Raw genomic sequence first — 27,780 nt, 5'->3', positions numbered from 1 at the left:
AATTGAAAACAAATTACTTGAATAAGTTTGACTGTACATTTTGACTACATTTGACTACAAAGCATTGGCATTAAATCTCTGTCTCCATCACCGTACCGTTGTGTCCAAACTCTTTGGTTCACATGTCACCTGCTCACTCATCTGGTTTTCCAGGGAACTATAGGAATATCTCATGGATTACCTACAGCTTAGAGACAGGTGAGCCTGGACATGTCAACATCTATATATAGTGGGCGTCAAGTGTTATTGTCAAGAATAGTAGAGGAGTGTAACAGGGAAAGGAGAGGAGAGAGAAAGGAGAGCAGAGGCAAACACACGCACGCACACGCACACACACACACACACACACACACACACACACACACACACACACACACACACACACACAACACACAGAGAGAGAGTTCTAGCACAAGACTAATTGTCTTTGACACAGACAAAAGCAGAAGATCAGGGGATTGAGCCGGTGACATACAGCCACAGGTCAACAGGGCGTCTCTAGCTGTGATTATAGCAGTCCATGTGTCACCATGAGGACATACTGGAGGCCAGTGGTTCTCAAACATGTTCATGTCAAGGACCCCCAAATTCATATGTATTAGGCCGCGGATCCCCATTTGAAAAGATAAAGTGCCTGGCCGGGACCTCCATAAGAGAAGATTTTGTCAAGGTTTTTCAAACGTTTTTGAAAATAGCTGAGCTACAAGCTCACAACGCGATGCAAGCTTTAGATCGGCTGTTTTCAAATAGCCCAAAGGGGCTTCATTTTGCATTGAGCTAATGTATTCCCATTAGCTCAAAAGTGGGAGTAAAAATCAACCACTCAGGATTTTACTATGCAGGCTTTTCCTGTACTTGCGTCTAAGAGAACCATTTAGTTTGTGGAAGGTTTGGCTGTGAAACTAGATCATATAGACGTTTTTTATATCAGTGGAATTCACAGCACATGCTGACACGATCATGAGGCATCACAACTACAAAGGAAAGGCCTAGTGCAATAATCTTGCTTAAGCAATTATTTGACAATCATATCATAAAAAGTGACCACTTGTGGTCTCACGCTGTGAAGCACTGTATCTATTGTCTCCTCCCCACGGAAGAGGCACTTCATTAGAGCGTTGTCGGTAATTGCCGCAGCAGCCCAGTTTGAAGCTAACCAGGAGCGAAAGCTCGGCTGGCTTTGGCCACAATGGCTCTCATTGGATTAAGTTCGAGCGGGCTTTGTTAAGAGCTGCACAAATCTAATCAAGGGAGAGACCTAAATTACGCTAGCATGTACTTAACCGATCTGATCACTGTAACTGGGAAAGGCTGGTGGCTGGGGGCAGGGTGGGGGAGGTCTGACCATGGTAGGAATGAAATGGAGCCGCCAGTAAGGTCATTAGTTAGCCTTGACTGATGGCAGCTTTTAAAATGAGATGCAGGGTGTTTGTCTTTTTCCTTACTGTAATGAAACGCTGTAATCATGTGGATGCAATGTCATCAGAGTTGTTGATCTCAACTCGAGCTACTCTCGGGGTCAGTGTGCCGTGGTAATGTGTCCGTGGGCTGAGATGAGATGGCGCACAAAGCTCCTTAGAAGCAGGTGCTCGCACTGCAGCTAAACTGTTGTCACGGCGGGAGCACAGAATGTCCCTAAATGGATACCAGTTCTGCATGTGTATAACTTTCATTTCCAATCCAGATGCTTTGGCTTTGACCTTTGCACTGCTATCGGCCAATGTCTCCAGTCCAAGTTTACTCTGGAGTGAGCAACATGAGTCCTGCATGCATTCCAAGTTGCTCTGGATAAGCGAGTTAGCTAAAAGCCCTAAAGTTGTAATGTAAATGGCCTGCATCTTGCTATTAGCAAAATAATGCACTGCTATTGGTTGTTTGATGTTGGCGATCTAGGAGTTCAAGCTCATTCTGCAGCTGAAAGCCAGTCTGGAATGAGAGTGTGAGCTAATTGGCAAAAATATAAAGTAAAATGTAAGTCAACCAACCTACAGTCTGCCAAATGTACCTCTACTGTAGGTGCGTTCACCCAGAGGGGAAGATATTTTTCTACTTGCTTCATTTGCATGATTTTGGTCGCTTGAGACACATTTTGTTCAAGTTCATTTTCCTATTCGCCTATTTGTGACTCGAATGCTGTCAATCACTGTACAGATACTATGGAAAGAGTACCAAATACCATTGACACAGTTTTAACCCAGCAGTTGTTTGTAGGTGTGGAAATTAATCAAGATTGAGCAATTATGTGGTCTATTTCTTGTCTAAAATGCAAAGATAATTTTCAGTGAAGTGTCCTGTCTGTCTGTCTGTCTGTCTGTCTGTCTGTCTGTCTGTCTGTCTGTCTGTCTGTCTGTCTGTCTGTCTGTCTGTCTGTCTGTCTGTCTGTCTGTCTGGGCGTGTGCGTGTGCGTGCGTGCGTGCGTGCGTGCGTGCGTGTGCGCGTGTGTGTGAGAAGGATACATCAGATGGCAGAAATCAGAAACCAGTTTGTTGACTCAAAGACCAACTTGGGGGCTTGTTTTGTTTGCCGTAAAATAAAACGATTTTGGTGAGCTGTAGGGTCGGTGACAGGAATACAGGATATCTCCGAATGGACACAAATTACAGGTGCTCCGTCCCAGCTGTGGATCGTTCGCATGTCTATATGTCTCCAGTGAGTTGCAGACTAGTTTCAGTATTGGTGTGTCAAAATCAATAAATATTCACTGTATCTAAAAGGGCATGCTGATTGGCTTTCGAGACACGAATGGTGAAGCGAACTTTTCTCCAAGTTGGGATATTTAAACTTGAGGGAAGACGAGAAAGAAGTTACATTTTGTGCATTCACGTCCCCTGGTTCGCCTCATTCACGCCGCCCGATAAACGTACGTCAAGTTGTGTCTTTGAGTTTGCATTGACTTTGTATGTACTCGCACCACATAAAATAATATATTTGCTTCCTGTGTGAACACACTTTGAGTGTTCTGTTTCCATTTTACACTCTCAGTTAAATCAATTGATTGTAGGAAAAGGCCCACAGGTGAAAATAAATGTTATTATTATAATTTATTTTACAAAGCAGGCGCGGAAAAACTCAAACCAGTGTAAAGGGTGTTTGCTCCAAATACAAAGCAACATGAGAAAAGTGAAACGGCACATTGTTCTGGTCCACTGTGAGGGGAATGATCTAAAGACCAGGTGTGACAACTTCCCCTGAGTTTGACCCTGACCTCTGACCCTTATGCACTCGACGGTTAAAACAGGAAGCAATTAACCAGAATAGTGTCCAGTATGGTGGTGTTCCTTTGCAGAGAGCTCAAAGCAGGCGACACCAGTTGTTGCCACGGGAAGTAAGAAAAGAAAAGTGGACAAATTCTTAGATGATTGACCACATTAACCCTGGCATCCCAATTTCGGGGCAAAGCTAACAATGAGTTGTGAGCTTGTATATCAGCTATTTTCAGTATATGTCATACGGCAAATTATATAGGGCTAAAGTGCGGGTGTGTCAGCACCTTTTCTATTTCCGTCTTTATGAAGACAGACAACTTTGACAGGCAAGAGAGAGAAAGTGAAAGTGAGGGACAGGTGAGATTATATTCCAGGGCAAGTGACGGGTAGATGTCAAAGTCCGGAGGTCTTCACCTTCACCATGTCAACGTCTAGGGACACATGCATCAAATAGTTTCACCACCTGTTTTGTTTTGGTTTATTATGCCGTAGTCCTGTGCAGTTGCTGTCTCAGCTTGTCACTTTCAGTTTTCCTTGTAACATCTCGTGTTTGTTTGGAAGGGAGATGCTTTTATAAGCCTCCATTTGATAACGGTGTTTTATCACACTGCCTCTGTTTTATCATTGTGTAAATAAGCTCAACTAAATACATAAACAGACGGCATGAGGCAGGGTGTGTGTGTGTGTGTGTGTGTGTGTGTGTGTGTGTGTGTGTGTGTGTGTGTGTGTGTGTGTGTGTGTGTGTGTGTGTGTGTGTGTGCTCGTGCGTGCGTGTGTGTGTGTGCGCGCGTGTGTGTATGTGTGTTGTGTGTGTGTGTGTGTGTGTGTGTGTGTGTGTGTGTGTGTGTGTGTGTGTGTGTGTGTGTGTGTGTGTGTGTGTGTTGTGTGTGTGTGTGTGTGTGTGCGCGCGTGGTTGTGCGTGCGTGTGTAACTGCAAAGGCACGCCCTGTGAACCAGCCTTGTGAAATTAATGTGTACACAAATAAAGATCAAAAAGTGTACCCACACACACACTGAAATCACAAACGTACACAAATGATACATTTAGATAAATACTGTGATGTATACGCACCTGCCGTAAACATGCACACATGCCACAGGTTCAGTTCTGCAGATTAGCAGTCAACTACTGTTGAGTTGCCTTGAGCAAGGCTCTCTAACCCCATAATTGCCCCAGTGGAGCAGAACAGTGCATGGCAGAGAAATAGAAGACGTGAAAATGCGAATAGTTGAGACAAGGCTGGCCAAAAACAATATGAAATGGCAACAAAAAAACTCACTCAGCGCACATAAAAGTGGTTAAATGTGAAATGATTTAAAAGTATCTGCATGTCACGGCGCTATCCTCCTATTCTCCTCCTCCTCCTCTCTCTCTCTCTCTCTCTCTCTCTCTCTCTCCTCTCTCTCTCTCTCTCTCTCTCTCTCTGTCTGTCTCTCTCTCTGTCTCTCTCTCTGTCTCTCTCTCTGTCTCTCTCTCTCTCTCTCTTCTCTCTCTCTCTCTCTCTCTCTCTCTCTCTCTCTCTCTTCTTTCTCTCTCTCTCTCTCTCTCTCTCTCTCTCTCTCCCTCCTCATCATGCCTGTGCATTACCTCATAAGACGGGGATCTACTTAAAGCCACCAGCGGTCGCGCAACAGACAAAAGCGCTCATCTCCAGGAAGCCACTGCTGCTGCTGCTGGTTTCGGAGCGAGAGAGGAGAGGGGGAAAAAGTGACTCATGGCCCCCACGGCTCCTTTCTTCTTCTCCTCAGCCCCGCTCGGGGGATAAACGCAGGGATGAAACGAAAGAAGGCGAAGATAATATTTAGAGCAGGCCCCATTTCAAGGGCAATAGAAGACAGAGAAAGTGGGGTACGAGCCTGGGTGGTTTTTTTCGGGAGGTGGTTGGGGGGTTTGGTGGGTTGGTGGGGGGGGGGGGGGGGGTTGAGAGGGTTGTCGGTCCTCTCCCGCCCGCTGGCGGAGGGCCCTCGCGCTAGGGATTCGCCGTTTAAAGTGGGGAGGAATGGCTGAACAACTGCTGCTGCTAGTGATAGCGTCCCATCCCCCAAACACACACACAAACACACACACACACACACTTTCGAGTCCTTACCAGAAAGAAAAAAAGCCAGCACGTCTCTCCACAGCCCACCAGCCTCTTTCAAAGTAAAACCATATGGGAGTCGCGGACGAGATGTTGACGAGGCATGATAGTGCGAAACACGCGCGCACATGAATGCGCAAAACACTCACATACAAACAGGCACACGCGGACCACGCAAACAAATACATTATAGGCTACACAAAGACAGATGTGAAAAGGCAAAATACATGCCGTAATACGCAGTCAGTACATTCACACGCACACAAACAAGAATATGAATTTCTGTACACAGAGAAGATAAATTCCAGGCTTTACCTGGACTAGATTTGAAACTCCTTGCCACAAACAATGTGAGACATTTTACTTAAGTTTTTATTTCGTGTGGAATTCTAAATCTAATGATTTATCCAACTGCCCTGGGCTGGCCCCAAACGTTCCACAATATGTCATAGCGGCTCAACTTGAGGTTATGCACCAAGGAACTTAGATGACAGGAAACAACAGTAAATTCTGTTATACCCTGCCCATTAGAAGGCCCTGATTTGTCCTAATGGTGTAATGAAGTGGAGTTCATTTACAAAGGCAGAGTTAAAGAGGTAAAAAAAAGGGCACAGCGAACATTGTTAAGGGTTTTTTGGGGGAAGCCAAACAGGCGACCACATAGGGTTCATTAGCTTGTTAGCTCATTAACTCACCACAAATCAGTCTGATGCTGATTCGGGCCAAGTGCCTTAGTCACTTTTTTTAACTATTTGGAAATGACTGTCATTAGACTTGAACCACATTTAACAGCAGAACTTACCGCACCAAAATGGCCAAAGAAGCCACTATGAAAGGACACCCTTGCTTTTTTGAAGCATAGACGTTGTATTGAGTGCCACTTGTATTAAATAAATAAACAAAGCATAAAAGGGAAAGGATGGTGAAGGTTTCAAGAAAGGATGAGGGAGGAACCAATGCACTGTACAGAACAATCATAATGTTAGATTATTTATAAAAATGTACAATCTAAGGCATCTTAATTGCATCATTGATGCATGTACTGTATTCCTCTGCTACAATATTGTCATGACAAATTATTGCAAAATTGTTGTACTGCAAATTCAAATTTTCGGCCTCTGTATATTACTGTCATCAAAAGCATTGCATTTTTTAATTACTCTAATCCTGGCCTCCCTACTTTGTGTATGTCATTATAAGTGAATAAATAAAATACATGTAATAATAATAATATAATAGCAGATCTACAATGTAAAATAAATGTAAAAATGTTGAGAATTGTAGAACATTAGAAAATGAGGCTTAAGTTGTTAAAAGCAAAAAGTCTCCTTTCAACATAATGCAGGTAAAGCCCATAAACGATCACTGTCACGACACGGATTTGTACTCCATAACGGGCAGTAATTTTTGTTAAGGGTGTCCACCTTTGTCATGTCACCGCTGTGTAATTGCATTTGAAAGGCAATTGCATGTTAAAAGGGACAATAATGCAATTTCAGATTTCCCGCCGAGCTTGATAGAATTAAGGGAGTTAGATGGAATTTAAAAGCTGGTCTGAGTGGCCCACATTTTCCTTATCATGTCAGAATTCCTTACTTCAAACAAATTAGTGCTGAGCACAAAAAAAAGAAAAGGATAACTCTAAAGGCCGACGTAAATGACTCTTTGATTTGTTCATTGGATGTTTTCATTGTATTAAAGGACTTCCACCATGACCTGCGATCTACCACAAGATCAGTAAGGCTGCACAAATATTTTTGTGTTGAGGTGCTTGTTCTAAACAGCACTGCAAGAGAATCTGGTGAATTCATTCACAATAAGTTACATAAGCATTTTAGTTCTTCATTCAGTTTCAAATACACATGACCCTGTCTGGGAAAGTGTTAGCATTTAGCCAAACATGGACTGAACAAAATGAATCTCTCCAGCCTTGAAAGAAAAAACTGTTTTTTTTTCCTTCACATTTGGATCCCTAGAAGTAGTCCTTTCCATCAGTGTCAAAGCAGGGAGGAACAAATATGAAATGTTCATTTTATAATGATTATATTAACACAGTAATGTGGAACTAAGCAATTTTATTTACATTGAGAAAACCTCCTCCTAACTTCATGCAATGTTTAAAAATGGCAAATACATTGAGTGTTACTATTCTGACTGGCCAAAACTGTTCTTACTGTACTGTAGTGAAATGGTTGTTGTCGTTCATCATAAAGTATTGTTTCTTTTTTTGTCTTGACAATTGTGGATTACGTAGGGATCGAAAATATATATTAAAAAAAACTAAAACAGTCTGTATTCTTTAAGAATGTAATAATCTGCCATTTCTTTCTAAAGGGCAGATAGGTCATTGTGGATTGCAACTGATTTAAAAACCCAGCAAAACCAAGGCCTTTTGAAACGAAGCTCTGAGGCCAGTCATTGGTGGCAGTGCAGATTGTCACCCACCAAACAGAAAACACAGACACACTCGTCTGTCCATTTCTGCAGGCACCATGCCAGCGAGAGAATCAAGTAGGCCACTCGCTGTGATACGACTCAAGGGCCACAAGAGAGAGAGAGAGAACCTTAACAAGTATACTTAAACAGGAGGATTACAGATGGCCATATCCCTCTTTTCTCAAACCTCCTTATTGTCTCTCCACCAGGCCGTAAGGCATGGCGAGAGAGTATGTTTTACCCCCTGTCCGTCCGTCCGTCCGTCCGTCCGTCTGTCCGTCCGTCCGTCCGTCCGTCCCGTCCGTCCGTCTGTCATTTTGTGTACAGATAATCTCTGGCACCGTTGGCTTGATCGCAGCGAAACTGTGCACACACACTCCCTGGATGCCAGAGCAGAACCTCTGCCCAAATTTTTCAAATGGGCCTTTATAGCGCCACCAGGAGGCCGCTTTTTGCCAAACACATTTTTTGACAGTACTCCTACAGATTTTATCCAAACATCACGCAAATCAGTACACAGTATCTCTATAGTCATGTGATCAACACGGATCTGTACAATTACCCATATTCCCTCCTGATTGGCTAAGGTTGGCTTCCAAAGTTTGCAGGATTGCTCCGTTTTCAACAAAATGCCTCAAATCATGAACGCAGCTTGCGATTTCCGTGATATTTCACACGTACATTCCCACTAGGCCGAGGAAGAAATGCCACTTGAACATTTTCAAATCAGCCTCATGGTGGCGCTATAAAAGGCTGATTTGTGTTTTTAACTATAACTGCACCGATCTGCGCACACTCCCTAGAGGCCAAGGAAAAACAACTGCCCTGCATTTTTCACATTTGCCTTTCACAGTGCCACCAGGAGGCCGACTTATGTAAAACAAATTTTTTGATATTAAGCCTTCAGAATGTATCCAAATTTCACGCAAAATCGGTACACATGATCTCTATAGCCATGTGATCAAGATGGATCTGTTTAATTTGTTATATTCCATCCTGATTGGCTAACATCTAAAGTTTGCAGTAGTGGCCCGTTTTGAACAAAATGCCACAAATCATGAATGCAGCGTCCGATTGCGTTGACACTTTGCACGCACATTCGCACTACGTTGAAGAACATATGCCACCCTTTTAACATTGCCCTATTATAGCGCCACAAGAGGGCCGATTTTGCAACACTATTCTTTTATATATTACTCCTACAAATTCAAACATCAGGCAAATCGGTACCCATTGTCTCTATAGTCAAGTGATCAAGATGGTTCCATCCGATTTTTCATATTCCATCCTGATTGGTGAATTCCGAACATTGCTGCCCCACAATAACCTACCTGACCTGGCGGAGACCTGTGCTCCGAGGAGCACTTTTTCTAGTTTCTCTCTCTCTCTCTCTCTCTCTCTCTCTCTCTCTCTCTCTCTCTCTCTCTCTCTCTCTCTCTCTCTCTCTCTCTCTCTCTCTCTCTCTCTTCTCTCTCTCTCTCTCTCTCTCTCTCTCTCTCTCTCTCTCTCTCTCTCTCTCTCTCTCTCTCTCTCTCTCTGTGTGTGTGTGTGTGTGTGTGTGTGTGTGGTGTGTGTGTGTGTGTGTGTGTGTGTGTCTCTTTCTCTCTCTCTGTTCAAGCCATCAAGAGCTTCTCCTGGCTTATTTGGGGCTAGTATTACCTCAAGCACCATGCGATTCCAGATATGATCTTTACTAGCTCACAGAGAGAAAAGTCCATTTTAAAAAAGGCACTACTGTAGGTTACCCTCCAGCACTGAAAGGTTCCTGGACCGTTGCCTGTTCCAAGTCTTTTTTGAAAGACAGGACCCCTTTCTTCAGGCGAGTGAAAGCGTACTATTGAGGAGCGTATACAGGACAAAATACAGGGACTGAGTGGAGATCTGCACCACTACGAAATGAAACAAATCAAAAGCGTTCTGTGTGTGCAACCTCGGCGGTGGGGAGAGTTGGCGGACAAGCACAGAGTCAAGTACAGTTTTGTTAACCTGGACCGTGACCACACACACACACACACACACACACACACACACACACACACACACACACACACACACACACACACACACACACACACACACACACACACACACACACACACACACACACACACCACACACACACACACAGGGTCACAGTACCAGGTAACCCGATGGCATGTTCTTGTAAACACTGAAGGAACAACACCGGAAAATCCATTTTAACAAATTGTTTAGATGTGAAATCTTTTTTTTTGTTGTTTCTTAAACAGGGGAATTCTTTTTCATGTAAGTCCAAAGTATAACTCAGGCACTATCTTGTTTCAGATGCAGCCAACATTGACCGACATCTTGAAAGGACTCCTATTCATAATAACTGTCTAGAGAGTTGATGAAAAGTGGTGAGAAGGATAGTGATAGTGTTGTGTATTTAGAGTCACTTACAGAAATATAGAGACTTCAACTCCGACACCCTCTTCTCACTTGTGGATGAGTTTAGAATTCATGAACGGCACCTTAAAAAGAAAAGAAGAAAAAAACGGTTATTATAGCATACATTTTATTACATTAATATCTAGTGACTAGTACTTGCCTGGGTTTGAGGTTTGAAAATAGGCAACACTGTTAACATAGAAATGACTTGGCATCATTACAGTAGCTAAACGCATGCTAAATGGCTAGGAAAACTTAATTCTCCCCCTACACTTATGTGACAAGTGCCACCGTGAAAGATATGTATCATAAATATATGTATTTATGATTCATGATTCACTAATGAATGATGATTATCCAAGACAGCTGTTAAAGACTTTAAGAGAAAACCAGGCCTGTGTTCCTATTTGTGTAGTTTAATAGTGCCTGTATATACTGTAGCAGCCTGACCCTCTTAAAAAGGCCAACCATACATATTTCGATTTTCTGCCATATCATATATCATCTTTTTGTAAGAGTAGGCGTCAATCACTTGTCTTCCAAAGAGTGATGATCTGCCTTTTTGAGAAAACAAAGTATAAAATGTATTCAGTGTGAAATGATCCACAGCATCGCCGGACCTATAAACCCACAGCTTTCTGAATTGCGTGTCAGGGATACAACAACAGTGCTCCTGTGTAAAAACGGAGGAACAGTGGATGCTCTCACAGGGCTCTTTCGTCGTGCAAACAACCACAAACACATTGCAGCCACGCAAACTTCAACAAACGTCAACCAGTGAAATTCTTGCGTGGAGCTTTGAAGTTGAATAACGTGGTTACAATCCCCGTCTTAATACGGTTACCACTGGCGTCAGCAACGCAGAGCACGTTCGCTCTCAGAAGCTGAATCGAGTTTTTGAGAGAAGAGAAGAAAGTAAAATAATTGAAAAGAATTTGTTGTCTCGTCGCATCAAGGTGGGAATCTGCTTTCCTTGGCTCTGACTGCTGACCTGGGGTGACGGGGTCAGGCCTGATACACATCACACATGCACGCACGGAAGGGGTCAAATTGTACATTTGACTGGCTTACAGCTTTGAAGGTAACCAGGTCCTAAACTGAAAGAGGATGTGAGGTGAGGTCGTAATGAAAGATAAGATCAAATAAAGACATAACGAATAGAAATGAAGCAGATATAGAGAATAGAGATGCATTCACGCTTCCTCTCGCCCTCTAACATAGTCAGTTGACGGATTTAAGAGCTTTTGTCTTATGAACCTGACTCACTTGCAGGTCAATGTGTCAATATGTTATTGCTCTTATGTGCCTTGTTTTAAGTTTGTTTTAACTTGATTGTTTATATTGTGGTCTATTGTACAGCACCTTGTAACATCGTTTTGAAAGGTGCTTTATAAATAAAATGCTTATAAATTAAATACTTGCTTTACTTACTACTTGCTAAAACACACATGCATCTCTCTGAAACCCCCACAGAGCAGTACCACAATGAGGGCAGTACAAACACTTGCTTTGATTTCTGATTTCTTTGAGTATAACTGAGAACGATAAAGACAAAAGCAACGCAGGACACATGATCATTTTTTGATGTTGTCGTTCATAAACCCAATGATTTTCTCTTAGAGACCAGCGCATATTCCTCTCAGGGTACAATTAATTCTGCACAGAACAACTCGGTGCCCGAAAACTTATTTCTAGCAATTACAACAATATACTCACTCAAACACACTACCGAGAGACCTTCCCGCTAAAGCATTTCATGTTTCAACTGCCCGTTTTTTCTTTTCTTTTTTCCCAGAAATTGCCCTGCAAGACTTGGAAGTGAGAAACAAAAGTGAACAAACATTGCTGCCACCATTTCAACCCGCCCAAACAAACGCACGTACACAGTAAAACCCTCAGTGTTCATTTGTAACTCTGGGAGTATACAAACGTGAACTCTCACACTCAGGATTTTACTGCGCAGGAATCCCTTGAGCATCACTCGCGCTCCTCCTCGTCTCTCGCTCGGCCCGTCTGAACACGTTACAGCTCTCTGCAGAACCAGTTATTCTGTCTCTTTCCTCTCCTCTCCTCTTCCCTCCTTTCTTCTCTTCTCTTCCCTCTGTTCTGCCACTCGACGACACACTTCCCTGCCTGCCACTCATCCGCAGATGGCCACCCTGACACCTGGAGGACGCTGGGTAATCAGTGAGACAGCTGGATGTGAGTGAGAGAAATGGAATACGCGCGCGTGCGAAAACGCACACGTGCGTACTGCATACACACACACACACACACACACACACCAGTGTTGAAACTATGACGAAAAATGTTCGTCGACTACCTTTTTTCACTGACGAAAACTAAATGAAAACTAAATAAAAATTAAGCTATGATGACTAAAACTAAGACAAAATATATTGACAATTTCGTCAACAAATAAAAACTAGACTAAAATGTTAGTGAGGGACGAGTGGAGAAGAGATCCAGTAGAACTAAAAGAGAAGTCATTTAATGTTTGGTTGCTCTAGGGTGTTGCGCTTTGAAAATAGCAGATCTACAAGCTAACAACTTGCTCAAGTTGTGAGCTTGTAGATCGGCTATTTTCAGCATGCAACCAAGTGTAAAATCAGCCATTACGACGCCTTCAAGGCACCGCCAAAATACAGTTTAGTCGACTAAATCAACTAGATTTAGTCGACTATAATCTTATGATATTTAGTCGACTAAACTAGACAAAAACTAAAACATTTCAGATGACTAAAATATGAATGAAACTAAATGGAATTTTATTTAAAAGACTATGACTAAAACTAAATCAAAATTTGCTGTCAACACTGACACACACACAGGCACACGCACGCACACGCACACACACACACACACACACACACACACACACACACACACACACACACACACACACACACACACTGAACTCCTAACTGCTCCCGATGAACAGGTTGGTTGGTGCCTTGCATGGTTTCCTCTGTCATCAGTGTGTGAATGGGTGAACGTGTGGCACATTGTAAAGCACTATAGGATAAAGTTGCTATGGTACATTTATATAGCGCCTTCATCTAAAGTGCTTAGCAATGAGTGTGTGTGTGTGCCAGCAGTACTATACACATAGGCATTGTATTGTGTACAAACTCCCAAAATACACAGATCTCCGTCTACACTCGCAGGCCTCTCATGGCCAGTATCATCTGCATGTGCATCAAGCCTCAGTCTCTGCTTGCCCCAGCCATGCCAAACCATAGAATTTTGTATTTAGGTCCATCCATTTTCAAAGGGAGGATAGCAGAGCGAACAGATGCAAGCCACAGTGCAGGAGTTACAAAGAAAGGCCTTCTGCTGCTACACACAGAGGGAGTAACATCATTGAGTTACTGAAAAGACTGGAGCCCTTCCAGCCTCTGTCAGCCACAGCTGGCCATGGCCTCGTTCGATGACAGATGACACACACACACACACACACACACATACACACACACACGCATGCACATATACGGACGCACGCATGAAAGCACGCGCACGCGCGCACACACACACACACACACACACACACACACACACACACACACACACACACACACACACACACACACACACACACACACACACACACACACACACACACACACACACACACACACACACACACACACAAACTTCTTAAGTGTACAAAGTACAATTCTCAGTGTTAATCTTACTCTGAGTGTATAAATGCAACATTTTGGTCCATTACTAAACTCTCTGTGTTAAATTGACACTGGGGATATTACTGCGTAGACTCAGTTTGAAATGTACGATCACGTGTACAACATCTGTGTTTCACTCTTTATTTCTCAACACCCCCCAAACCACACACACACACACACACACACACACACACACACACACACACACACACACACACACACACAATCAAAAGTGCACACAGATAGCAAGCATGCATGCACAAATATCACTCTCTCACTCGCTGACCGACATACAATGCTGTACTGTACACACACACACACACATACACACACACACACGCGCGCGTCAGCACGCACACTCGCACACACGTGTGCAGGCCTAGTCGTATAGCTCCTGTCCGCCTCTGACAGAGGAGATGCAGAGAAGGTCAGGCAATAAACTTGTTGCAGCCTCCTCCTGACAACTGCAGGAAACACTAGCTACCTTTTTGGCCTGGCTCCCTTGCAGCTGTAAAACGGCACATGTTGAGCTAACGCTCCAGCTAGACAGCAGCACAGCGCACCTGTTTGAGGAGAGAGAGCTCGTGGTGGTATCATAGCCTGACAGTTAATACACGCTGTTCCAAAAAAAGGGCTCTGTTGTTTAGACCTCTCTCCTTGTTGCACAACTGTGTCGCCCGCCAAAAACAGCACGTTGTGTTTTTCTAGGTGAAAATATATATAACATTTTCAGTGAGATAAGCGGTCATACAACAAAGTATAATGTGAGTCCCTGGGGGTCCTAGGACCCCCAGGGATCAAAATCAGTTTAACTACTTCAACCGTATTTTATACTTTGGTTATTCGAAAATAGCCGATCTATAAGCGTTATGATCTTGTCAATTTCCCAAAAATCGTGGGAAAAGTTTGAAAAAGTTTTGAAAACACAATTTTTGGGGGGATTTTTTGGGGATCCCTGGCACAGAATCTTTCCAGATGGTCCACGGCCAAATACATCAATTTAGGGGTCCTCCCATTACTCCCCTATGCTGTCTATAATACATCTCCGCTTTCTCACCAAGCTGTTTTTATGGCGTGGCTAGCATGAGGCTAGGCCTTTATTAAGTGTGTGTGTGCATTTCACACGGCCAGGCCACTGCTGTGGGGTCGCTACACATCACCCATTATTTACTCCTTTGAGACGATGACACTCAAAGTTACAAAATGGAAGGACAGCTTTACAGTATTTCTAGACACTGACGGCTATGTTGTGATTCTTTCCATACTGTTGGCACACAGCTATCTGTGTTATTAATTTTGGGCGGGAACCCCTATTTGTAACTATACCTTTCAGGACGGGAACCCCATTTGGGGTTCTTGTTGCTATGTACAGTATATAGAAACATATATTTTTTGAATACATATTTGAGGTTTTTCAGAAAACTTAGGTCAGGATTTAGAAGGCGTTTTTAGAATCGGGCTCAGGTCTAAATGGACAATAAATAGCTGTCATTTTTTAACAAATGAGAGTGTCGACTTTTAGAAGAATACAAATGTACCTCTCAATACATGTTGTAATAGAAATACCTAAAACATAGAATTTTAGTTTCAGCAAAAAGCCGCAAAAATTAAACATCTTCAGAAAAAAAAAGACAAAAAGCAAGGCACTGTGCACACCGCAAGAAGACACATTATCCTCTGTGCACAGCCTGCACCTGCACCATGAATGCATTCACGCACACCAAAACATGCGCAGCCCCCAAAATGTGGTCTCACCGCAGCTGTCAATGCCACTTGTGCCGACGTGGACACATCATGGAGGGGAGGGGGTGTGGGGGGGCACGAGAACAATGGAACTCTATGAAACCCTGGTGCTCCCTCACTGTGAGCTTAGTGCTGCGTGGAGCTCTGTGCTGCCACTGCCATGTCTGCGCCGTAGGAAACCTGCATGGGTCCAGTTCCAACTCATCATACGGACAATTAAGCCCAAATGGGGGTCAGCTGACCCATAAATGATGAGCTTATGAGCACATGTTGACTCACACAGAGGTCTGACTGCTCACTGGTTAGGTTGCCGGGGTTGTTGCTGCTGGCCTCTGGTTGCTTGAGGCATGCAGTGGTTATAGTACTCAAGTATTTGAGTCAAAGTATGGATGCTCCTGGTCAAATATAAGTCGCTCAAGCCAAATTTCACTCCAGTTAAAAACCATACTAAAATAAAAATACTGAAGCATTCAAAGTATGCTTTTAAAAACACTTATGTGTTTTCAAATTACTGTGTGAATTGCTGTATTGTTTTCACAATGGATTTACAGAACCTTGTAACTCTCTGAAACCACACAATGAATGCACTGATTTGCTTATAGAACCACTATACTACACAAAGCCTAACAGTAACGCTAGCTGTAATTCTGAGCTGAACGAAAAAAGTAATTTTCCAACATTTTGTATTTGGGTCAAAATCCCTTGCCAGCTATACCTCGTTTTCTTCTTCATTTCTTTCTGGCATCCCGATTTATGTACAGGTCCTGGCTTAGCAAGGAAATTCACTCCAAAATGAGTAGTTTAGTTTGCAGACACAGTGCAGTGTTACACCACATTTGGTTACCCGGTCAAATTCAGAAATTACTTAAACAGTAAATGTACAACTTTATTACTGTCCACCACTGGTTCTACAACTCACTGAAAAGATTCACAGCAGTTTTTGTTGTTTTTATGTGGCTCTGTGCTTCTTAAGGTTATGGGTTGCATTCCCTGTGTAGGCTGATGGATATTGAGCATGGCACTAATGCTGAAGACTTAACGGATTTTATCCCCTCTGGGGCCACTTATACCAAAAATGTATTTATTACAAGGCCATGTCATTTCCTCTTAATAACAGTGGTGTGGAGGACATGGCCTGATGTCCAGGGACATGTGTATCGATACGTGAGCCTATACATTTATGGTACATACATTTGACACCAGTCTTCACAGGTCCACCCAAATCAAACACCTGAGACAATACCCAAGACCCGTACGGGTTCAGATCCACATTATATTATTGTTTATCATTATGTGTAATACCTGAGTGGAGCCGAGAAGACCCATGGTCAGCGCTGATCAGGAGATGAACGCATTAAGTGCTGTGTAACTTGCATGATGATAAGGCTCTGATCAAATTACACGAAATAAAAGGGAGAAATTGGAGCTGCGCAACAGCTACTTGCACCAGAGGTGAGGTAGATGGTAAAGATGCATCTAACTGTTAACTTATATGAGCATTTACTTTAAAAAAGGAATGGGGTCCTTTGCAAATCAAAATGTTCATAAAACAGTTAAATCCATTACATTCCATGTGAAGAGCCATGCAGTAGGTCTATGTGATTTATCACCATATGGGGGGGGGGAACTGACCACTACAATATAGGCTAACTTGCCATTTTATTTCATTGTCACTTATTGTAGGCTGCTATGTAGACCCCTTAACAGACGACGTCACACTGATAAGAACCAGTGTGCGCTCGCAGGCCGGCACCAAATGAAACCCATTCTGTCATGTCTCGCTAGGACGCGCCTCACTAGCCAACACACGAGAGGAGGTTTAATGAACTGAAACCAGCGCACCCCGAAACAATATGTTGGCAATTGATTGCATGAAACAATCACCTGTGCGTCCAGTCTCAATGTTGGTAAACAAATAATTGGTCTATAGATTCCGCTAGATTCCATTATGGAGTAGCCTATCACTGTCATCTACTGGTAGAACAGCATTTTTTAAATAAATGATAATTATTGGGTTTGTCGGGTCCATATAATTCCCAAACTATCTCGGATGCCGGGTCTCAGTGTTCTCTCTCCTCTCGGCCATGCACCAGGTGGGTTCTGCAATATCTCAGAACCAATCAGATCTTTGGAACGGCCGTCTAATGGATGGATCATAGGTCCATTAGGGTTTAAGTCCGTCATTACGAGAAAAGAAATGTCGGATCCAATCGGATCTCGGAATGAGGGTTCAGTACCATCATTTTGGACCTCTACACCAATGGATCTCAAACTTTTCAATTTCAAGGTCTCCCCATAACTCTGACAGTATACAAATGGAACAAAATGGACCCGTTAGGGTCCATTTGGTTCCATTTGTACACTGTCAGAGTTACAGACTTGTATACGGGTACATTTAGACCCTCCAAAAGGAACCCTGAGAGTCCCTGGAATCCACTCTGAGAACCACTGCTCTACACCGAAGCCTCAGTCCCTCACAACGCCTCGCCCTGCAGTGCAATGGGACCTTGCAGAAGAACCACATGAACAGTAACATCCCTGTTCTGGGGGGCGAAAGTTCTGCGAAAATATAGCAGATGCACAAACTCACGACACGCTGCAACGAGGGACTGTGCAGTTACGTGCAGGCTTCAATCCCATGACTTGAGCCCAGACTCCAAGGTTTGCACTTTAACACCTCAGTCCAGGATCAGCCGGATCAACCAGATATGATCATGGGTGGGCGAAGCACAGCAGCACACCTCCCTCTAACAAGCCGGAATAACTATAGGAGGAGGGGGGATGTTTGCCCCCAAGTGAAAAGCTTTTTGTCCCGCCTAGCACAAAGGGCCCGGGTAAAACATTACAGAGGCTTAAGTGACAACACGTATTCTTCTGCGAGTCATGGTTAACATGAAATATTGCCCAAGTTGAAGGGGGTTGGAGGTGGAGGGGAGAGCCAGGGCAAGCACCGGCACATCGGTCCTTCCCAACCTCGCCCCTCCGTTGGCTGGCTGACTGACTGGCTGGCTGGCTAACCCCTTAAGGAGGAGATTACATTGTGCGGTTCGTCATTGTCCCACGTCTTTCTGAGACAAAGGCCGTTCCGCTGTGCAAACAGAGCGCCTTGGAAAAGAGAAAAAAAAAGGTTGTAAAAACAAGTGGTGAATGTCAAAGGCAGGCAGGCAGACATGAATGGGATCTCTCTCTCTCTCTCTCTCTCTCTCTCTCTCTTTTTTTTTTTTTTTTTTACTTGTCTCTTTTGTTGGGCCAACAAGGTATGCACAAACACATCACTGCGTGACAGAGAAGAAAAGAAAAGGAGGGCTGTGAGAGGAGAGGAGAGGAGAGGAGAGGAGAGGAGAGGTCGGATAAGTCGTCAGAAAGTGCTTTGGATGAAAGAAAGCCCAAAACCCAACAATGCACAGCCGGCTTTAAAATAAAGAGCAAAACATACGGTTGTAGATCTATGACCTATACAGTGACGAAGGGGGAGTTTTCAAGGCACTTAATGTGGAACACAGGGATCTATTGTCAGAGCAATGTGGCTTTGACCCTTGCTATTGATTTCTTGCTGCCAGTAGCCAGTTCAGGAATCTAAGCTTATATTTATAGTTGCTCTCATTTGTAAAGTCACTCTGGATAAGGAAGTAAAGCTCAGCTAAAATTAATAACACTGACAAGTAAGTAGGTAATCGATGTTCATTTCCCTCACAAGCCCATGCATAAATGCAGTGGTGGAAAGTAACTGAGTAGACATTTACTTAAGTACCGCACTGAAGTACAATTTTGAGGTCTTTGTACTTGAGTATTTCCAATTTCCAATACTTTTAGTTCTACTCCACTACATCTCAGAGGCAAATATTGTACTTTTACTCCACTACAATTATTTGAAAACTTTACTTACTAGTTACTTTTCAGACATAAATTATGATATTATGAAGCATATATTAACCACTTTAGCCCTATTTTATACATAGGCTATTTGAAAATAGCCGATCTACAAGCTCACAACGCGTCGCATCAAACATTTTAGCACTTTTACTTTTGGTACTTTAAGTACATTTTAATGCCAATACTTTTGTACTTTTATTCAAGTAAATTTTGAATTCCGGACTTTTACTTGTAACAGAGTATTTCTATATTGCAGTATTGATACTTTTACTTGAGTAAATAGTTACTTTTTCCACCACTGCATAAATGTTGATCGTTCGTTTTTCTTCTTCTGTGTTCCTTTCCTGCATACGTTTAACTTCACTGAACTGAACCGTGCTAAACCTAAACCTTGGCCCGAGTTCCCTTTGGTCCCCAGGGGCCGGCTGTCAGCCCTGTCACGACCCCTGAACAAGACTTCCCCTGTCAGGGCCAATTAACGAGGGGCAACCCCTGCGCTCCCCTTTTAATTTACAGGGCCAACGCCGGCATGTAATTAATTGCTGTGTGCATAAATGTAAATGAGTCCGCTGGGGGAGATGGAAAGAGAGAGAGGGGGAACAAGAGCGCACGCGAGAGAGAGAGCGACAGTCCGTCAGACCGTGGCTGCGGCAGGGGAGTAATCTACGAGAGAGGGGAATGATTTAGGGGACGGGGCACAAATCTACCGCCACACAGGAAACACGGAGAAAGCAAATGTAACGGTGGACGCTGGCCATTGGAATGGAGGAGGATGTTACAATGTGTTTTTTGTATGCATTCACTTTTTTTTTTTTTTTTTAAAGCCTGAAAACTCAAGATGCTTCTCAGGAATGGATATATTGTAAATGTGAAATTGTACTTGTGCTCTTATTTTTATTTGTGTGTGTTTTTCTGTCCTTTTTTTGGTCCCAGTCATGTTCTGTCCAAACTGTCAAAATAGTTGAATTTACAACAAGACAAATCACTGCAATGTTTCTCTTCAAATGTGCTTCATTTATGTTAACAGATTACGGTGTTATTTTTAATATGACATAGAAGGAATGGTACTAGTAACAAAAAGGGTGGCAAAATGGTACAAAAAGAGAGAGTTGTCTTGCTGTTGAGTTCCAACTGGTTGTTAATGTTCTTTCTATTACTATTTATTTCCCCAAATCTAAAAATTTAAAATTTAAATGTAACAATTAATGTATCCCACCTTAACTCAATCCACACCAGTTGAAGACATGCCTGGACTGTGGCTGTAATCAAGTTAAATTTAAGCCTACAAGCTGCAAATGTATCGCATTGCACTGGTAGATTGATTATTCAAATCATCAAAATCTGGACATGCGTAGTTGCTTAAAGGCAGATGACCATGGACATCATATTTAGTCAAACTTTCTACATAACATTAAAGCACCACAGCCAGGAGTTTCCCAACAGCAGAGAGTACTGTACATAAAATCAAAGAGAAAGAGAGCCAGGTGAAGGGGAACATGTAATCATTTATGGCAGTTACAATAGCCACTCTCATTCATAAATCTCTCTCACAAAAGCGTTGGTGCTTAACACCCTTTGTATACAGCACCGACAAACAGGCAGACACCATTGTTCCCTGAAAGCCGCCACGAATGCAAGGAAAACACACGTGAAGTTGTCGGTGTGTGGCGCAGTTGTGGCAGTGTTAACACATACGCACACAGGCACGCACACAGGCACGCACACACACAAGCACACATTAATACATGCACACTTATACGTATCCACCTTCCCACACAGGCTAACACACAAGTTCTCTTACACAAACACAAACACACATATACTGTACACGTACCTAAACTCTGCCTCTCTCTCTCTCTCTCGCACACACGCACACGCACACGCACGCACACACACACACACACACACACACACACACACACACACACACACACGCACACACAGAGCAGGCCTCTAGCCTGCCACAATAGTGTCTTTATGACATAAGCTTCTTTTCACTACTGCGCTGTACAAAAGCAAATGAGATTTTTCCTATAGCATGCCTCCAGCAATAACAATTGACATCACAGGCCCAGCCTATGTAGTATATTTCCCATATTAAGGGAGGGGGGTTGTGGGACATGGCATAAGCTCCCTGCGAATGAGCAGTAATGCTGAGCCAGCAAATTATCCTTTCCTACGGCGTAAGGCACTCCTGCACTCTTAAACACATTCGATTTGTAAAAGAAACAACAACTTAAGCCCTATGTGTACTTTGTCGTACAACAGATACCACAAATATGGATTCCCCCACCCACCCACCCACATCAACAAATGGAAACACTTAAACACTACAATACATTTTATGGGGGCTTGTTTTTCTGCACGACATTAAGTGTTCATTGTGATGAGATGGAATTAATAAATACACAATTAATAAAACATAATGGTGGCAAAACAGAAAATAAATAGCATGACAAATATAACAGCTTTGCAGCAGCTGCTTTCACTTGATTACCATTAACAATATCAACTGGGGAAACACTATACTAGACACTAATCATGTTAAATATAACTGTACAGACTGACCCATAATTGGCACACTGAGGTGGACATTTTATTAGGTTACGCTGACTGCAAGCAAAGACAAATGAACTGCCTCTAGTAATCTGGTTGTATGGGTGAGTTGTTTAGCTGTTTTAGGCCCATCATATTTCAGAGTTAAAATGCTAAATGCACATTTTGGGCACTGAAGGGCTCTGGTGACATGAGGTTAGCATTAACCGTGTGAAAAGCACAACAGGTGGGTGCCATAAGTTGCCTGTAATTCTCTTCAGATGGGGTACACACACACACACACACACACACACACACACACACACACACACACACACACACACACACACACACACACACACACACACACACACACACACACACACACACACACACACACACACACACACACACACACACACACACACACACGTAAGATGCAACAGTCGCAGTTGGATTTCTGTGTGTGTGTGTTAGAGTGTGTGTGTGTGTGTGTGTGTGTGTGTGTGTGTGTGTGTGTGTGTGTGTGTGTGTGTGTGTGTGTGTGTGTGTGTGTGTGTGTGTGTGTGTGTGTGCGCGTGCGCGCGGCATGGCATGTTTGTGTGAATCCATCAGTCCATCTGTCCAACTGTCTTTGTATATCTGTCTGTCTGTCTGTCTATGTATGTGTGCATGTGAAGGCTACAAATGTCAGAGAGCTGGAACGCAGCCATCCGTCATGGTGTATTACAGTGTGTTGGATTACGAACACGAAACCTGAGTTCTCAGTCCAGTCAGCTGGTCACCAAGCAGCCTTACATTACAGTACATTTTAAGCATTTAGCTGACTGTCTCTTCCAGTCTGAGCTAATAAATAATGTGCTTTATCTACAACGACCTACAACAGGTGCCACAGTAGAATAAGATCCAGGGCAGGCCCTCAATCACTAATCAATCAATACAGTATTTTTATCCACAACAAGACAATTACAATGGCCATGGTAGCTAATAGCCAATCATTTTTGGGGGTTGGAGTGTCCTCCTTGGCCTACTGCAGCATACACAAAAGGTTTGACACTGATCGGTCCAGCGATTTCCAAGATTAGCCGCGCACACACGGGACACACATGAGGGGTGGGGGGGGGGGGGGTTATGTCTTGAAGAGCCCACCCAACCCCTGCTACACCGGGGTCTGTCTTCCTCACTTGTAAGTTGTAACATTATGACCCACACTCGTGCCTCGTCAATGCCAGGGGCAGTGCGCAGGATATGATAAACCTTTATTGATCCCTGGAGGGAAATTCAGGAAAGTATACCATATGTAGAGCTAGACACGCTGCTCTACATAGTCAAAAAAGCACATTTGGCTGAGGCATAAAGGCCAGTGAAGAAATATGGAATACGAAACTGTAGGGCGCTTTTGACAGCTCTTTGGGTAAAACAAGTCATACTGGGCAGTGAGCAGTGAAACCAAGAGAAAATGTATCTCTTTGTCTTGCGAAAAGTAGTGTTGTATATTCATTGTTTGTTGCTGTGTAAATGCACTAGGGCAGTGGTTTTCAACTGTTTTCACATCAAGGTCCATTATTTATTCGGCATTTGAGCCAGGGACCACCATTTGATGAGATTTAGACTCTCAGAACCCAAAACGTAGAATATTTTGTCACAGGCAAACGATAACAGGCAAAATAAAGATGTTTAACAATAATTTAACTCTTGAGAGCGTAAAATGAAACCAAATGGTCCATTTGGTTTCATTTAACACTCTCAAGAGTTAAAGATCTATAAGGGTCCATTTGGTTACCAACTCTCCATCACCATTTAGCTGGGGACCACCTGGAACCCCCTCAAGGACCACTGGTGGTCCCCGGATCACCGGTTGAAAACCACTGCATTAGGGAGATCTGCCATCACCAGCGAACCATGCTGTGACTGTGCACGCCTGACTTTCTAACTTTCTCTCCTTCTTTCCCTCTCTCAGTCATTCTCTCCGTCTCTCTTCCTCTTTCTAGCACTCATGCTCTCTCTCTCATCCTTGTGCACAGGTGTTCCGGTTCTGTTCTTAGGCTTTGTCACTTTCTCCCTCGCTATGTCTAGCTCTCTCTCCCTCCCGCACGCTCCCTCCCTCCCTCCCTCTCTCTCTCTCTCTCTCTCTCTCTCTCTCCTCCACAGGCCCGTACGCCTCACCGCCACCCCATAATGACAACGGGGCCTGATTAGAGGCTCCTCTCCGGCCATTGGAAACCATGGTAACGCCCTGCGTCAGACGGCTGGCCAGCGACCAATGGGAATCTGATGTTTTTTTGGCGTGGTGGGTGGGGCCACCTTCAACCGAGGCCTCGCTCCTCGATTCCGCGAACCACATAGGGCTGTTTTGGAAGCCCTCCCTGCCCTCGAACTCCTGCTGCCTCGCCCCGTTTCTCCCAAGACCGCTACCAGCGGAGAGCGGCCGCACGCAGGTTTTAGCGGAGGGAGACACTTCTTTCACAAAAGAGGAGGCGGAGGAGGAGGAGCAGCAGCAGCAGGGGAAACACCAGAATGTAAAACGGAACATAAAAATCACTGTGTATAGTTTTTTTTGCGCAGGGGATGACTGAATGCTGCCGCGTGCCTGCTTGCCTGCCTTACATTTGCATGCAAAGCAAACTTCTGAGTGGCGTGTGTGTGTGTGTGTGTGTGTGTGTGCGTGTGTGCGTGTGTGTGTGTGCGTGTGTGCGTGTGTGCGCGTGCGTGCGTGGGCGCGCGTATGCATGCGCTTGATTGTGCAGCATATGCGTAATTGTTTTCATTCGTGCATCTTTGCTGTGTGTGTGTGTGCATGCATTGCCATCCATCCTCACTTGTCTACGGTCATGCATGTGTCCTGACTGGTCAGTGTATCCGGCTACATGTTCTGACTGGTCAGTGTATCCGGCTACACGTGGCATGTGCCACTTTCAGCAGCTCCTCGCCGCACTGGTATCAGAGGGGATTATGGGAACAGCAGGAGAGGCCTCCACCTCACCACAACATTTCAACGCGTTTCCTCCCTTATTCCAAATGTATATATATCTAGAGTAGTATGTATAGTCTACTGTCTGCATTTGTCCAAACATACAGAGACATATTATCAGATGGCATTTCAACAGGATATTAAACTAGTTGGATATTAAACTTGAATGTAAAGCGATACGCCTGCAGTCTGTATTATGTCCCGCAAACTGTCCCTGTGCCCTGCTGCTGTCTGCACGCTGTATGAGCTGCCAATATCTCTCCATCTGCATAAGTCACAAGTCCTTTTGCATTTATGGTACTTGCAGATGACAGTGATTTTGATTTGATCAGTAAATCATCGTTTTCTTCACTGATAAAAGAAAATGGTCTTGCTGTTGCTGGAGGGAACATTGTCAGCTAGATACTCCCATAACAAGGTATACTTTATAAAAACTCAGAAAAGCTAGAACACTCTGCAAAATGTGTGCATTTCCTTACTCCATCAATGAGAGTTGTCCTTTTATTTGGTATTTCAGCTTTAAGACTAACCTATACTTCCTTATGTGAATGTGAAGCAACATATCTCTGCTGTTCGGCCGGAACCAGCTAAATCCAAAATGGTAATTGTTCAGGAAATGAAAAACAAAATATCAATTTTTCAGAAAATGAAGAAAACCTTATATTTTTTAAAACAAAGCAATACTGCCTCATCAAACTTGGTATTGTGACTTTATATATTATCAGATACTTGCATGTGTCATTATATTATCACCACTTTACCCAAATCCAGTGCAAGTGGAGTTAGGAGGTTTTGTCCATCATTGATAAGAACAGCTGGCAATGGATCTCAAAGCTCACAACACATCAAAACGCATTGTGAGCTTGGAGATCAGCTATTTATGGTGAGCGCCATCCTCATATACTATAGATCAAGCTGAATTCTGTACTTAAACAACTTTTATTTGAACATGCATTGTAAACAACCATGGATCTAACTGTTACCACTGTTGTTCTTCTACAGTTGAGTGCAACAAACAATTCTGCCTCAATACTCAATCATGTATTTAACAAAAGCGATCATGGCACACCAACAATAAAAAAATGGCATATAAATACAAAATACATTCATGAAAAATAGAATCTTTAGCCTATCAAATCTGTAGCCTACTGCACTAACAATAACAACCACAGTTGAATTTACCTATCATATACCTATCAACATTTTATTATCACACTGTTGTGTGTTGCGTGTGTGTGGTGGGTGTTTCTTAGTGCTTTAGATTGTCATAAAAGCTGTGAAAGTCTTTTGGCATGATCTCCTTGAGCTCTTGGAGATGTTTGAAACAAACTCCTGCACACACTCATTCTCTGTCCATTAACATGTAAAAAGAAAACACGAGCAGATGACCTTTGTGAAGACACCCTTCTCCTCTTTACTGGGGTGACATCTATCAAACCTTGCACATACATTCTCTTCTCTTCCCAGTTTATGTTCTCCCAAAAGCATTGAAAAATCTTCTCCCTGTCTGCCTCATACAGAGCAGAGCTTCTCGAGAGCCTGAGAGGAGGGGGGAGTTGTTTGTTTTTGACGGACAGTTTGAGGGTCCAATGGAGTTAGGAGTTTTCATCAGAGGCGCTTTTTAATACTTTTCATATGTTATTATTTAAAAAAAATTACACAGATGTAGAGGGGGTTCAATAGCGTTGATTTATGAAAAAAAAAAAAAAAACTGAAAAAGGAGTTAGCTGGTCCCGGCTGGACACTGACGATATAATAATTCATGTTATTTTGAAGTTTTTGAAGTCTAAATTAGCACTTAGCCCCTACTTGAGTTTTTCTCATGCATTTTACACATGATCTACTATCTCAGTGTCTTGTCTGCTATCTAATGTATAGACTGCTGTATAAATGTGTGTCCTTGGCGCTTGGTTGGAACAGGAGTAAGGTACCTCATGTCCACCACGAAGCCAATTGGCCGTGTTCAGGGAAGTAAGCCGGGCGATGTTTGTCGCTGCACTATAGCGACACCTCACTGGCATGTGAGCAATATGGTAGAATAGAAGTGGCAACACAGACATGTGTGTTTGGATTAACTGAGATACACGTGTAATGACTAAAAGTGAGAGAAAACAATTATTAGCTCCTTCGTAGACAACCAGATACAACCATACAATCTCACTGAATATGTACCACCCAAATAACCTGCATGGGCCATCTCCAGTGACACAGATACCTGTGTGGTTTTGTCCCATCAACAGACAATACCACACAGGTTGGCAAATATCAACACCTATCCAGCCTTTTGTCATACTTGTCTGTGTCAATCCTTTTTGCTGGGTGTACAATGTCATAAGCTATGGGTTGCGGTGTGTCAAGAGACTGTCTGTTTTGTCATTTGATATGCCTGATTTTCATGGCTCCTTTCACCTCCTTGTAGTCAAGAAAGAAAGGCAATATTTCTTCTACCTGTTTGACACAGCAAACGGAAGGAGTAAAGGTGTTCAGTGCCGCTTTCCTTTTCATGTATTCTTCTGTTTTGGTGGAAGGTTTAAGGCTGGGCGATATGGAAGAAATCTAATATCACAATGTTTTTGACCACATACCTCAATATAGATATTGTTTATTGTGGAGATAATATATATTTTCTTTTAAAAAAAATCTATATATTTTCACCAATTTTCTAAAAGCTTACAACACGTTGCATGGCGATAAAGTAAGTGATTAACACCAGGAAAAGATAACACTTATGACATATTATATATTATGACAATATTATGATATCCAAAATCCCAGACGTCATACAGTCTGTCTCAGATCACGACATCGATTATATATGAACCAGTGTTCATATTTCTTTGAGC

The 27,780-nt window shown here is 43.2% G+C and overlaps 1 protein-coding gene across 1 annotated transcript in view; it reads right to left on the bottom strand.

Moving 5' to 3' along the window:
- The window catches only part of LOC308092157 (transcription factor SOX-6-like), a 152,377-nt gene that overhangs the window by 116,734 nt on the left and 7,863 nt on the right, over nucleotides 1–27,780 (bottom strand). The window contains exon 2 of the mRNA XM_080438010.1: nucleotides 10,145–10,215. The gene's annotated coding sequence lies outside the window, so the exon portion shown is untranslated. The remainder of the gene's footprint in view (nucleotides 1–10,144; nucleotides 10,216–27,780) is intronic.

This window comes from Gymnoscopelus braueri (genome assembly GCF_963280865.1).
Source record: "Gymnoscopelus braueri genome assembly, chromosome: 9".
Lineage (NCBI taxonomy): Eukaryota > Metazoa > Chordata > Actinopteri > Myctophiformes > Myctophidae > Gymnoscopelus > Gymnoscopelus braueri.
The sequence above is the reverse complement of the archived record's forward strand: the minus strand, read 5'-3'. Positions and strand labels throughout refer to the sequence as shown.